The 12,500-nt window shown below is 52.0% G+C and overlaps 1 pseudogene; it reads right to left on the minus strand.

Moving 5' to 3' along the window:
- Window positions 1-415: 415 nt before the first annotated feature.
- LOC144259774 (U6 spliceosomal RNA) lies at window positions 416-514 on the minus strand (annotated as a pseudogene).
- Between the last annotated feature and the right edge of the window lie 11,986 nt (window positions 515-12,500).

Raw genomic sequence — 12,500 nt, forward strand, 5'->3', positions numbered from 1 at the left:
AACATAGATACTTTAACTACACTATGAAACAGAGAAAAGTCATAGATCAGAGCCACAATCAAAGCCATCTGTGGAAAAACTAATTCCAAGCTACTGAAATTTGAAGAGGGAAGTGTTCAAGTCTTCACATTGACCAGTGTTTTCAAAAGCCCAAGCTCCCTTTTTGTCAGTCCAATTTGCACCCCCATTTTTACATAAACCAAATTTGCATGTGCATCTTTTGCACCCACAGTGAACTGTAGACACACACATTAGTACAGAAACACCTGAAGCAAGACCACATTTATTTACAAGCCCAATATATTCTAGGCACTTATTGGAATAAATGGCCCATATGGGCCTTTTCAAATGCACTGTCGCTTGGGCACTGTCTTCTTATGTGTTGTGACAGGGTCGGGCCAGATGGCTACAGGAGAGTGATATGGAACGCTTCACAGATTTGCCATCCTTGCGCAGGGGCCATGCTAATCTTCTCTGTATCATTCCAATTTTAGTATATGTATATTTTTTTTAATAGGCGAGTAATTTTTTATTTGCATAACACACTTACAAAACAAAACAACAGCATATGCAATATGTAACACAGCAACCAATCACAATTATTTTCTCATTAGCTTCAGGGGAGGGAAGTGTTCAAGCTTGCCTGGGCCCAGAGTGGGGGGCTTCCTCGACTCTCATGGTCTTCCACCCTTCTGACTTACCTGGTGGCCCAGAGCGAGGGGGCTTCATCGACTCTCAAGGTCTGCCACCCCCTCGAGTTACCTGGCGCCACGCCCGAGTGTCACCAACAATTCCCTCCTCTGAAAGCACCCAACAAAAGGGGCAGGCTGTGGGGTGGACAATCCGGGGGGGGTCACGTGGACCCACGTGTGAAAGGACCCCTCTAAGGTGATGGTGTCCGCAGCAGCAATGGCTGGGGCTGGGTCCCTTACTCTCTCCCACAATCAAAGGGTCAAAACAAAGGGAGCTGGACGGGGACACTGAGCAGAGAGCCTCGGACAGCGCCCACGCTCTTCAAAAGCATCAAGGGAGTCGGTGGACGCCTCCCAGAGGAACTCCGCCCGGATACGTGAACGGACCGAGGATCGGAAAATGGCCCCACAGTCACAGGAAACTCCATCGGCCAACCTCCTCTCTCTGGTTTTATAGATGGCCGTTTTAGCCAGGGCCAGGAGGAGGTTAACTAGGAGATCCCGCGACTTTGTGAGGCCACAGATGGGGAGTGCATAAATAAAAAGGTGAGGGGAAAAAAGCAACCAAAAACATAATAAAAGATTTGTGAGGAGCCGGAACAGGGGCTGCAGCCTGGCGCACTCCAGATATATGTGCGCCAGGGTTTCCCTCACACCGCAAAAGGGACAGGTATCTGGGATGGGGTTGAACCGCACCAAGTACGTGCCTGTGCTCACAGCTCCGTGAAGGAGCCGCCAACTGATGTTCCCGACAGGCCTCGGAACCAAGGTGGAATATAGGCTGGCCCACCGGGGCTGCTCCCCCTCCAAAGGTAGCAGAAGGTCTCGCCACTTTGTGTCGGGGCGGGACACTAGGGTGAGGGTGTGAAGGGTGTGGAGCACGAGCGTGTATAGATGTTTCCTTGGTGTGGTTTGAAAGCATACCGGCTGCAGTTTATGCAGCCGGCTTGCTGTAAAGGGGTGAGGGGGTCGATTGGGTCTACGGGGCAGGGGTCCAATTAAAAGGTCCGGCGGGCCTAGGGTAGAGGATGGGCGGGGCGTGCCCTTGAGCAGAACCCGATCAAGGTAAGCTCAAGCAGCGGGCGGCAAAGCGGCCTTCACCCCCTGAAGTACGCACCGGGGGGGGTACAAGGTCTGGAGAGCCCCATGCGCCGAGCGAGCGTCAGGGGATCCAGCCAGTCTCCCCGGTCGTAGTCCAGGAGGTCTCCGACTCTCGTGACTTCTGCCAGGATCAAGCTCTGGCGCATCAAGCAGGACTCCGCCACCTGCACACGGAGCTGGGAGTTGTGTAGCAGGGGCTCCGCGAGGAGATCTGCCCCCTCGGTGGCTGCCACGGACCTGGTCGTTAAAAACCGTTTCCAAGTCTGGAGGAGGTCCTGGTAGAAGACCGGCAGCCCGGAGAGGTCTCGCGGAAGACCTCCCGAACAGAGATAGAAGAGCTGCCGGTCATATCGGAGCCCTCGGATGCGGTGCAGGATGGCGTGTGCCAGTATGCTCCACGCCAAACTGCCTGCACTATAAAGGAGCCTCTGTAGGGCCCGGAGGCAGAAGACGCGGACCTGAGTGTGCAGACAGGGGCCCAGTGCATTCCTGATCAAAAGAACCCCAGAATCGATGTCCGGAGGTTGGTCAGGAAACCCGGGGCCGGGACCAGGGTGTTGAGCCAGTACCAGAGTTTGGACAGGACTAGTTGATTAACCACCAGCACTCTCCCACGAAGGGAGAGACATCTGAGTAGTCCTGTCCATTTCTGGAGCCGCTCTATCACCCCACCCTCTAAATTTTCCCAGTTCTCTGGCGGAGAGGGATGCGTGGCAGAAAGGTAAATGCCGAGGTAGAGCAGCGGACCCGCGCTCCACCGGATGGTCTAAAGCGCAGGTGGGAGGGAGCTCGCCTGCCACCAGTCTCCTACCGCCAAGCCAGAGCTCTTGACCCAGTTGACCCGGGTGGAGGAGGCTGCCCAATAGGTGGCCTGGCAAGCCTCTACCCGCGCCAAGTCACCCGAGTCCTGGACCACGAGGAGCACGTCATTGGCATACGCCGACAGGACCATCTGCAGCTCCAGCTCCCACAGCGCCAATCCTGTCAACCTCCTACAGAGGAGGCAGAGGAAGGACTCGATCGCCAGAGCGTACAGCTGGCCCGAGAGGGGACACCCCTGCTGTACTTCTTGCCCGAAGCTGACCAGTTCGGTCAGGGTCCAGTTAAGCTTAACCAGACACTCTGCGGAGGCGTACAGCACCCCACAAACTGGGGTCTGAAGCCAAACACTCGCATAGTGTTCAGGAGGTACCCATGGTCCACCCTATCGAACGCCTTCTCCTGATCTAGGGACAGGAGGGCGAACGATAGACCATCTCTACACTCGAGTTCCAAAAGGTCCCGAACCAGAAATAGGTTATCAAAGATACTGCGGTCCGGGACAGTGTAGGTCTGGTCTGGGTGGCTCACGTCCGCCAGCACAGACCCGAGCCGCAGCGAGAGTGCTTTCGATACGATTTTGTAGTCCATGCTGAGGAGCGAGATGGGATGCCAATTTCGTAAATCGCAGAGTCCCCCTTCTTCGGCAGTAAGGCGAGCACAGCTTGCCTGCACAAAAGAGGGAGGACCCCGCTCTGCAGAGACTCAGCCCAGATGATGACTAGGTCTGGGCCGAGGACGTCCCAAAATACACGGTAGAACTCCACGGTCAGCCCGTCCATGCCTGGAGACTTATTAGTGGGCATACGACGGAGAGCTTCCGAGAACTTGGCCAGGGTGAGAGGCAACTCTAGCCGGTCTCGGTCGCTTGCGCTGACCATAGGGAGCTCCTCCCAGAGCACTCTGCAAGCGCCAAGGTCGGTCGGATCTGGGGTGAAAAGACTTGTGTAGAAGGCTCGGGCCCTCCCGCACATCTCCACCGGTTCCGTGAGGGGGGTGCCGTCTTCTGCCAGGAGGCAGGTGACGTGTTTCTTGGCCCCCCTCATTTTCTCCAGGGCATAGAAGAAGCGGGAGCCACAATCCATCTCCCGAGAAGGCGGATGCGGGATCGAACAAAGGCGCCCCGGGACCGGTGGTCCTCGAGGGCCCGGAGCTCCTCCCGCTTCTCCCGGCATGCTCCGCAGAGGAGCGGGTCCTCGGGGCTGGCGGCCAGACGCCTTTCCAGCTCTAAGACCTCCCGTTCCAACTGCTCTATTGCCGCATTTCTCCGTCAGCTGGTGCCCCGGGTGTAGTCGCGGCAGAAAAGCCTGGTGCGCACCTTCCCCAGGTCCCACCATCACCGTGTCGAGGGAAAGGCAGGCCGCTGCCCTCGCCAGGCTAGCCAAAATTCCCGGAAGGACATCACGAAGCCCTCATCCTCCAACAGGCTGTTGTTAAAATGCCAGTAGGCCGGCCCTGGCCTCTCTGCACAGAGGGAGGCTGTCACGGTGGTTAGATGATGGTCAGAAAATGGGGCCAGCCGAAGTTTGGAGGAGTGGGCTCGTGAGAGATGGAAGCGGAAAAATAAATGTGGTCCAACCGGGAGTGGCTCGACCAATGGGCTTCCACCCGGACAAAGGTGAACGTGGAAGTGTCATCCGGGTGGTGGTCACGCCAGATGTCCACTAGGGAGTGATGTTCGACTATCTCCCGGAGGGTGTCCGCGGCGACCAGGCTCTGCTCGGTCCCCGAGCGCTCCTGTTTCTCGAGGGTGGTATTAAAGTCCCCTCCCAGGACCAGGCACTCGTGAGAATCTAAGGTGCCAAGGAAGGCGGACACCCGCTGGTAGAATTGCAGCCGCTCCGGGCCTGATGTCGGGGCATAGACGTTAACGAGGTTAACCACGAGCCCCTCCATACGGACCCAGAGATGCAGCAGGCGACCTGGCACGGCCTCGGCGACCCCTAGCACCTCGGGCTGCAGGTCGGGGGAGAACAGGGTCACCACTCCAGCCTGTCGAACCGTGGCATGGCTAAAGTAGACTCTGTCCCCCCACTCCAGCCGTCAACTGTCTTTGGCGGTCGGGTCCGTATGGGTCTCCTGCAGGAAAACCACAGAGTACCCTCCCTCCCGAAGGAAGGAGAGCACCTGGGACCTGCGGAGAGCCATCCTACAACCCCGAGTGTTCAACATTGCAATGGTGAGAGGTGTCATGGGGAGGGTCGGGGGGGGTCCTCACTGGCAGGGACGCTCGCATCTCCCAGCGGGCCACGCAGCAGTCCGTGACCCATCCCGTAGGTGAGTAATTGTTTACGGAAGACGCGGACCCGCCAGTAGGCCGCGGCATCCTGCTTCCCCATCCCTTTACCTTCCCCCACGAGGGCCCTTGTGGCCCGGAGATTTGAGAAAAGTCCCCCCATCGCTGGAGAGCAAGTTGTACCTTGTTGCGGGAGCCACGGACATCCTCTAAAAACTTCCGCAGCTCTCCTCACAGCTCATGGTGGGGTGGGATTACGGTTTCCCGGTTGTTCCCCGGCTGGGCCCTTGGTGCAGCTCTGTGGTCCACTAAAACGGACAAGCAGGGTGCAGATCCCCAACAGGGTGTCTGATGGGCTGGAGCTTCTAGGCTCGCCTCAAGCTCTGGAGCGATAAGGGGCAGTGGAGGGAAAATAGCAGCTCCTCATAGGTTGGGGCAGGAGAACACAAAGGCCACTCACTGGGGGTCATCAGTTGGGAAAGGGAAGGAGACAGCCCCGGGGGCGGCAATGACATTGCAGGAGGCAAATTGGATAGGGATAGGGGCAGGGGCAGGGGCAGAGGCGAGGTTCTGGGTTTCGGGAGGCAAGTAGCTGGATGGTGGCGCCTCCTGATCAGGCTCAAGAGTTAAGGGGGTGGGGAGGGAGCTCTCAGTGATACCGGGCGCGGGATCTATGGTGGATTTAGCGGCTACAGCATCAGGAGGTGGATTATCTTCTGTAGGGCCACTGCCCAGGAAGGAAGTCGATTGCTCTGCACCAATGGGGGGTGCCCCTGGCAACTCGTTTCCTGGCCGCGTGGCGCCGGCTGTCACCTGAACAGGCTCGGTGGTCGTCAGCGGGGTGCCATCAGCGGCCAGGTCGGTGGAGGAGTCCAGAGGCTCCTCGGAGGTGGAGCGGAAGCAGCAGTTAAGGGGAGGGAGCATGGGGAAAAGAGGGGTGGAGTGAGGTTGCCAAGATAGAGATTTGCTGGCAAAAGGTCGTCCTCCCCCTGGGTGACCAGGGTCAGATCTAAGGCCTCGATCTCCTCGAACATGGAGGAGAGGACACTTTCCTCCACCCCGGGGTTCTCCCCGCCGGCACCCGCCACGACGGTTGCCTCCGGGTTCACGGGAGCTTCGGGTAGTGGCAGGACAGAAAGGGCTTCCTCGAGGGTCTCGGAGGGGAGGGTCTCCTGTGGAGGGGAGACACTACCTCCGGTGCTGCCACATCTTTCCAGGCTGACACCGGTGGATGGGACGCACTCGTGGGCAAAGCGGAAGGTTCGGCATCGGTGCCCCCGTTCCTGGTCTTCCGGGGGGCCTCCGCCTCAGGTAGATGAGGCGGAGCTCGAGCCTTCCGCTTGCCTCGCTTCCCCTGGACTAGGGCCCAGCCCTCCATGGCATCATCTGGGGGCTGGTTAGCAGGGGTCGTGTCAGGGGGTAAAGGCGATGGCTCAGGGACTTGGAGGGGGAACGGTGGGGGCAGCATAAGGGAGGGAGGATTCTCCCTGGGGCAGGCTCTCTCCCATGCCTGATGGTATCTCTGCCACACTCTCCTCCATAGGCCCCGCTAGATTGTCAGCAGTGAGGGCGGGGCTCTCCTGCTCATCTGGGCATTGTAGGGGAGGTGCCCCTTGGGCCTGAGCGGGAGTAGCGGTGGTCCAAAGAGGAGGGGGGGCGGGTTCGGGTACCGGGCAGACAGGGGCGTTGGCAGTGACGGGTTTCATGGATCCCAGGTGCCCCTCCTTGCTGGACTAAGGGGCAGTCCCTCCAGACATGCCCCGATGCCCGGCAGAGGTAGCACTGGGCTTCCCCCATGGAAAAGTACACCCGGTAATGGGCCCCCTGGTGGGGGACTAGGAAGGACCCTTCAAGCGCCACTCTGTCACACGCCGATGGCAGTAAAAGTTGCACTTGCTGGCGGAAGGAAAAAATGTGACAGAGGGTGGGGTCCTTGCAGCCCAATGGGAGAGGGCTGATAACAGAAACAGGTTTCCCCAGGGTGGAAAGGGCGGGTACCAGGGCAGCACTGGGAGAAAAGGAGGGACAGAGGTCAGGACCAGGCGGACGCCCAGGTCCTCTAGCGGCTCTAGGGAAACAAACACCCCTCCCACCGCCAGGCCCCTCTCCACCGCTTCCTGGGCGGCAGCCTCCAATGCTAAGAAGAAAACGACCTTCGTGTACATTTTGGAGGCCGCCACAATGGCCGAGGGCCCCAACTCCCGCACGTAGGTCTCCACGTGGGGCGAGGTGGGCACCAGGAGGCATCGGACACCGTGCTTCCTTGTCATGATGGGAAAGGGGCCCCAGCTGCTATTGATGGTGGCGGAGGCGGTGGGCGGGAGAGATGACATGGCGGCAGGTGGGGGGGCTGCCGCCACCCAGGCATACATCCTGGGGGCTGAGGGAGGGACATCCGCATTGCTGGTGGAGGAGGCAGTGGGGGAGGACGCCGTGGTCGGTGGCTGGGCTGCAGCGGTGGGGGTGGCCCCTGCCATGGAGGGCCTGGTGGTTTTAGCGGGGCCCTTCCCCTTCTTCTTGCCCTGGCCTTTCCCGCCGGCCAGGGGGGCTCCCCTAGAGCCTGGGGAGCCGATGGGCATGGCAGTGGCGGAGGTCACCCTGGTGCCCTCCATTGCCGATGCCCCAGCGGGGACGGTGGCAGGTGATTAACAGGAGTTGGGGTCAGGTAGAAAGGGACAAGCTGTGGGGTGGACAATTCGGGGGGGGTACATGAACCACCGTACACTTGTCCAGAGAGTCCTGTTTGGTTGGCTGGTGCTTCTGGCCCACGCGGTGGAATCAGGGCGAGCAGTTGAGTCCAGAGGCAGATGTTGGATAGCCAGCAAAGATGGTGGAGCGTGGGGGGGTGAAGATGGTAGTGTGGGGGTTGGGAGGACACAGATGGATCGGGGAGAAGCTCCATGCCACACCCCCTGTGTCCCTACAAACACAGTTAAGACACAGTCAAGGCCTCCCCCCACACGAGAGCACAGTTCAAAAGTTACTCAGTCTTAGGCCCCCTCCATGGCGATTTATAGATTCCCCGGGCGGTGTTCCTCCGGTGGACGGCTTTTTCTCTGTCTGTTTTGGGTTTTATTTTTTGCATTCCAGAAATGCCAGAGTAAGTGATAAGAGTCCTCTTGACTGGAGACGGGTCCGCAGACAAACAGCAAGCGGCTGGGTCTGAGGGCTGGGTCCTTCCACTCCCCCGCTCCGGGGAGCGGGTCAGCAGCCCCCCCCCCTACGGGGGGGGGGGTTCAGCTGGACCGGCAGCAGCGTCCGAGGGCAGGCGGCGGGGGGGCTAACAGCCGGCCGGCAGTCGGCCAGCACTCTAGCAACAGCAGAGAAAGAAAAAAAAAACAACAAAAAGAAAATAAAGGGAGGAGAGCATCTGGCCCGGTCAGGGAGAAGCTGAAAGCAGGGGCAAAAAGCAAGGAAAGCCCAGGCCAGAGGGCAGCAGCAGGAGAGCAGGCTAAGTAGGTCCCTTTTCCCTAGGTAAGGTAACAGGGAAGGTTTCAGAACAATCAGGAACTTTCTGGAAACAGTTAAGGCAGACAGGCTGATTAGAACACCTGAAGACAATCAAGAAGCTGCTAGAATCAATTAAGGCAGGCTAATCAGAGCACCTAGATTTAAAAAGGAGCTCCCTTCAGTTTGCGGTGTGCGTGCGAGGAGCTGGGAGCAAGAGGTGCAGGAAACTGAGAGTGAGAAGGCGTACTACTGGAAGACTGAGAAGTACAAGCATTATCAGATATCAGGAGGAAGGTCCTGTGGTGAGAATAAAGAAGGTGTTGGGAGGAGGCCATGGGGAAGTAGCCCAGGGAGTTGTAGTTGTCACGCAGCTGTTACAGGAGCCACTGTAGAGAGCTGCAATCCACTGGGCCCTGGGCTGGAACCCAGACTCGTGGGTGGGCCCGGGTTCCCCCCCATTTCTCCATCCCCCCCCAACTCCCTACTTGATCCCGGAGGAGTTGAACTGGACTGTGGGTTGTTCTTCCTTTCCCCAAGCTGGCCAGTGATGAGGCTAACTGAGTGAACGGCAGATTTGAGCCATGAAAGTAGCCAAACTGAGGGCTGCTGTGAACCTCTGAGGTGAGAAAATCCGCCAATAAGCACAGGACTCACCAAGGCAGAGGAGGAACTTTTGTCACAGTGTGTATTACATATGTCTACTAATTTAAGGAATCAAATGCTAAATCCACCAGTCATAGACATGTGGGTTTGTGCTACTTTTTAGATTTAGATACCAATGAATTGTCTACAATCATCAATATGCATGGTTTTTCATGACATGAAGTATTAAAACTATCGTGCAATACCCCAGAGTATTTCTCTGCAAATCATGAAATAACTTTTGTCATCATGGCACAAACATATCCGACTATTCTATATGGAATATACTGTTGTGAACACTATTAGGAAATTTGTTTGTGTTTCTTTTAGATATTGTCTTGAGCTCTGGAGCTCTTTAATAGGTCTACTAAGATTGCATGCACTATGCAATTTTCCCTTCTCTGTCTGCTAATAAATTATAAATCCCCTCAGGAAGTTTTTTGGGTTCATTTGTTTTTTAAGTGGGAGGATTTTTTTTTTTAAAAAAAGCCAAAGTGTCTACAAACTGACGAAGATTTTCCCTAGTTGTTTTTTATTCATTATCATCCACCAAACACTTTGAACAAAATACAGACCTTGGGCCCAATTCTTGGTGTCCTCCAGCCACTCTGCATTTCTCCAATGGTGCGGATAGTCCCTAATCAGAGCTTAAATGTACAGCAATACCCTGGTAGCAGCTCCTGTAGCCCAGTGAGCATAGCTAGGATCTACCTATGTACCAGTGCTGGCAGACAAGAATCACTGCCTCAAGGGGCAGTGGACAGTCTGTAAAAGACAGAACAACCGAAAGATCTCTCTCATACTGGGGACAAGGCTAGCATTTGCCATCCCTATAATTAGAGGGTCAACCTTTACCCACTTAAAACTTACCACCACAAGCCTTTTGCTGAATATAACTGTGCCTCTTTAGAGAGCCTGGGTCTATGTATTACTTGCTTTTGAGCCTTATGACTATTCATTATTTACTATGTGACTTATCTCCTAAATCATGTGTTATTGATTCTGTTCTGAGTGGATGACAATTTTTAATAAACAGAATAATAATGGTAGTGCATACTCTTGTTGTCAGGAAAAAGCTTGCTCATTTGTATATGAATACCAGTATTCATGTGAATAAAAGTGCCTTTGCTGACATCCATGCAATCAGAAACAGTGTCTGGGAAGAAAAATGAACCAAAGGGTTCAAAAACATTTTGAACCAAATTGCAGTGGATTCTGTGGACAAACTCATGAATATATTTTCCCATTGGGTTAGCTCTAATTATTGTCATTCACACATACATACTACAAATTATTTTATCTGACTTCATGCTATTTGTAATGTTTGTAAAGTTGAATGCGACACGCTTGGATTAGATGAATATCTATCCTTTCCTGTTGTCATTAAATGTTCTGATTTACTCTACGGGCCTACTATAAATTAAGGAATGTCATGGTGACTATGGCACTGAGCAATCACTATCTTCATTAGATGTGAAACATAAAATCACTGCTGGATAAGTACTATCTCATGACTTCCAGGCTATTCAAAAAGCTGGTTACAATTTCAGATTATTTGGATACACTATAAGAAAATAGTTTTCCAGGAAATAGTAGTGATGTCTTTTGCCATCCTCATTTTCAGTATTTTATCCAAAAAAGGGGACTGGATAGGAGTGGAGGAATAAGAGTAAAGGAGGTTGTAAATGAGTTTGTTCATTAGTTTGAGCCTAAAAGTTATATTTTACTGTACTAAAGTTCTTTCTGATGCAACTAACTATACAGGAAATGAGCAAACTACAATCTAGATAATCAGATGGATCCAGTTTTCCTGGTTTTTGATACTGATGCTATTTATTTTTCCTGCATTGGCTAGGAGGAGAATTAGATGACTCAATGGATCTTTCTCATCTCCATTTTCTCAGGCACTATTAATTCAATATAATAAAGTGGGGTTGTTTTGTTTTGTTTTTTTAAAGAACAATTTAAAATGGCTAATAATCCCTGAAGACAAGGTGTTTCTTGTGATTTGGGGTTATCCAAAAATCTCCTTCAGTTGGTTGAATGATGAAAGGCACCTGCTCTGAATCCACTTGCTACCCCAACATCTTTCTATCTAAATATGGAAACTATTTAAGGAGACACTGAGTATTGTCCAGGGAGCCTTTGAGAACACTGGACATGTTTTAGATTATCACTGTTTCATGATGGCATCCTGAAAGCCAAATTATGTACAGTAATCCAGGGAGTGTTCAGTAAGTAAGGTGTAATTTAATATAACCAATCAAATATTCTTTAGTCAAAACTTATATGTGAGAATGTTTTTGTTATAAACTCCCAGTTTGTGCCTGAGGTAGACTGGCCTCCCATCGACTTCAGTGGGGTTTGGATAAAGAACCTATATGCTAGTTAAAAGGCAAGTGTTTGTTTAATAATGGGTGGGTGAACTGGCAGGGTTGTGTGTGTGTGCTTGTGTGTGTGTTTCTCAGATAAGCAGGAAAAAGAAGAAACACGGGTATTTTCCCACTAACTCTTTTTTTTCTTCAGGATTCTCAATTACAGACCAAAACAAACATGGAGCTGTTTATTTTCACTTTTGTAATAAAAAGATACATTATTTTCATTACTTGGATGCCCAGAACATACATTCAACATTAATTTATTTAAGAGAGTTTCATTATATTATTGCATATGTTTTGGTCTGGTGCTCAGAAAAGTCTATAGCTTAACATACTAGTTTCTTTACAAAGTTTAAAAAATATATATTGTACTGTGCTTTACTTTCTGGAGGTGTTTATCTAGAATTCCAATGTACTGGTGAGTATATGTTGGTTTGGAGTGTAGGCAATATGCTGTAATTCTTGCAATAGATTATTTCAAATTAGAGGTATTTGGTTAAGTTGGATCCAACACATGCTTCATTTTATAATCAAATAAGAGGTACAAAACATGAGTGTTTTATCTGATATGTGCAAAGACTTATTCCTCTTGCTAGCTTTACTTCCTTTTGCAACTCCTCTTGTAACTGTGGCTAAACAGCTTTTTTTAAATCTTTAGGCCAAGATTTTAAAAATGACAATTGATTTTGGATGCGCATCTTGAATTAATTTAAAGGGGCCTGATTTTCAGAGGGTGGATATTTTGGCATTTTTTGAAAATCAGGCCTTTTCAGATATTTCAAATTGGGCACCCAAAAATTTGAGGCAAAATGACTCATTACTTTTTGGACTTTCCTCCAGTGGTACCACATATTCATTACAATGGTCTAGGGCTAGTCCATTTCTCCCCTGTCCTTTATAGTGCTGGCTATCAGGTAAAGGAGCAATAGTTAAGATTTGCCTGAACATTTACAAAAAAAATTAAATTCACTAAGCAGATGAGCACTTTTATACCGTACTTATTTATAAACACCATTAGATCAGGTTCATTTATTTCGCTCCATCCTACATCTAGTCAACATAGCTTGGTACTTGTCTTAATTAAACTATATTCCAAATATTAAAAAACAAAACACTATGGGGTTTTACAAACAGGCATATAACATAATAGTTTGTGGTAAGGATTTAGTCTGCAGTGGCTTG

Source organism: Eretmochelys imbricata, chromosome 1 (genome assembly GCF_965152235.1).
Source record: "Eretmochelys imbricata isolate rEreImb1 chromosome 1, rEreImb1.hap1, whole genome shotgun sequence".
Classification (NCBI taxonomy): Eukaryota; Metazoa; Chordata; order Testudines; family Cheloniidae; genus Eretmochelys; species Eretmochelys imbricata.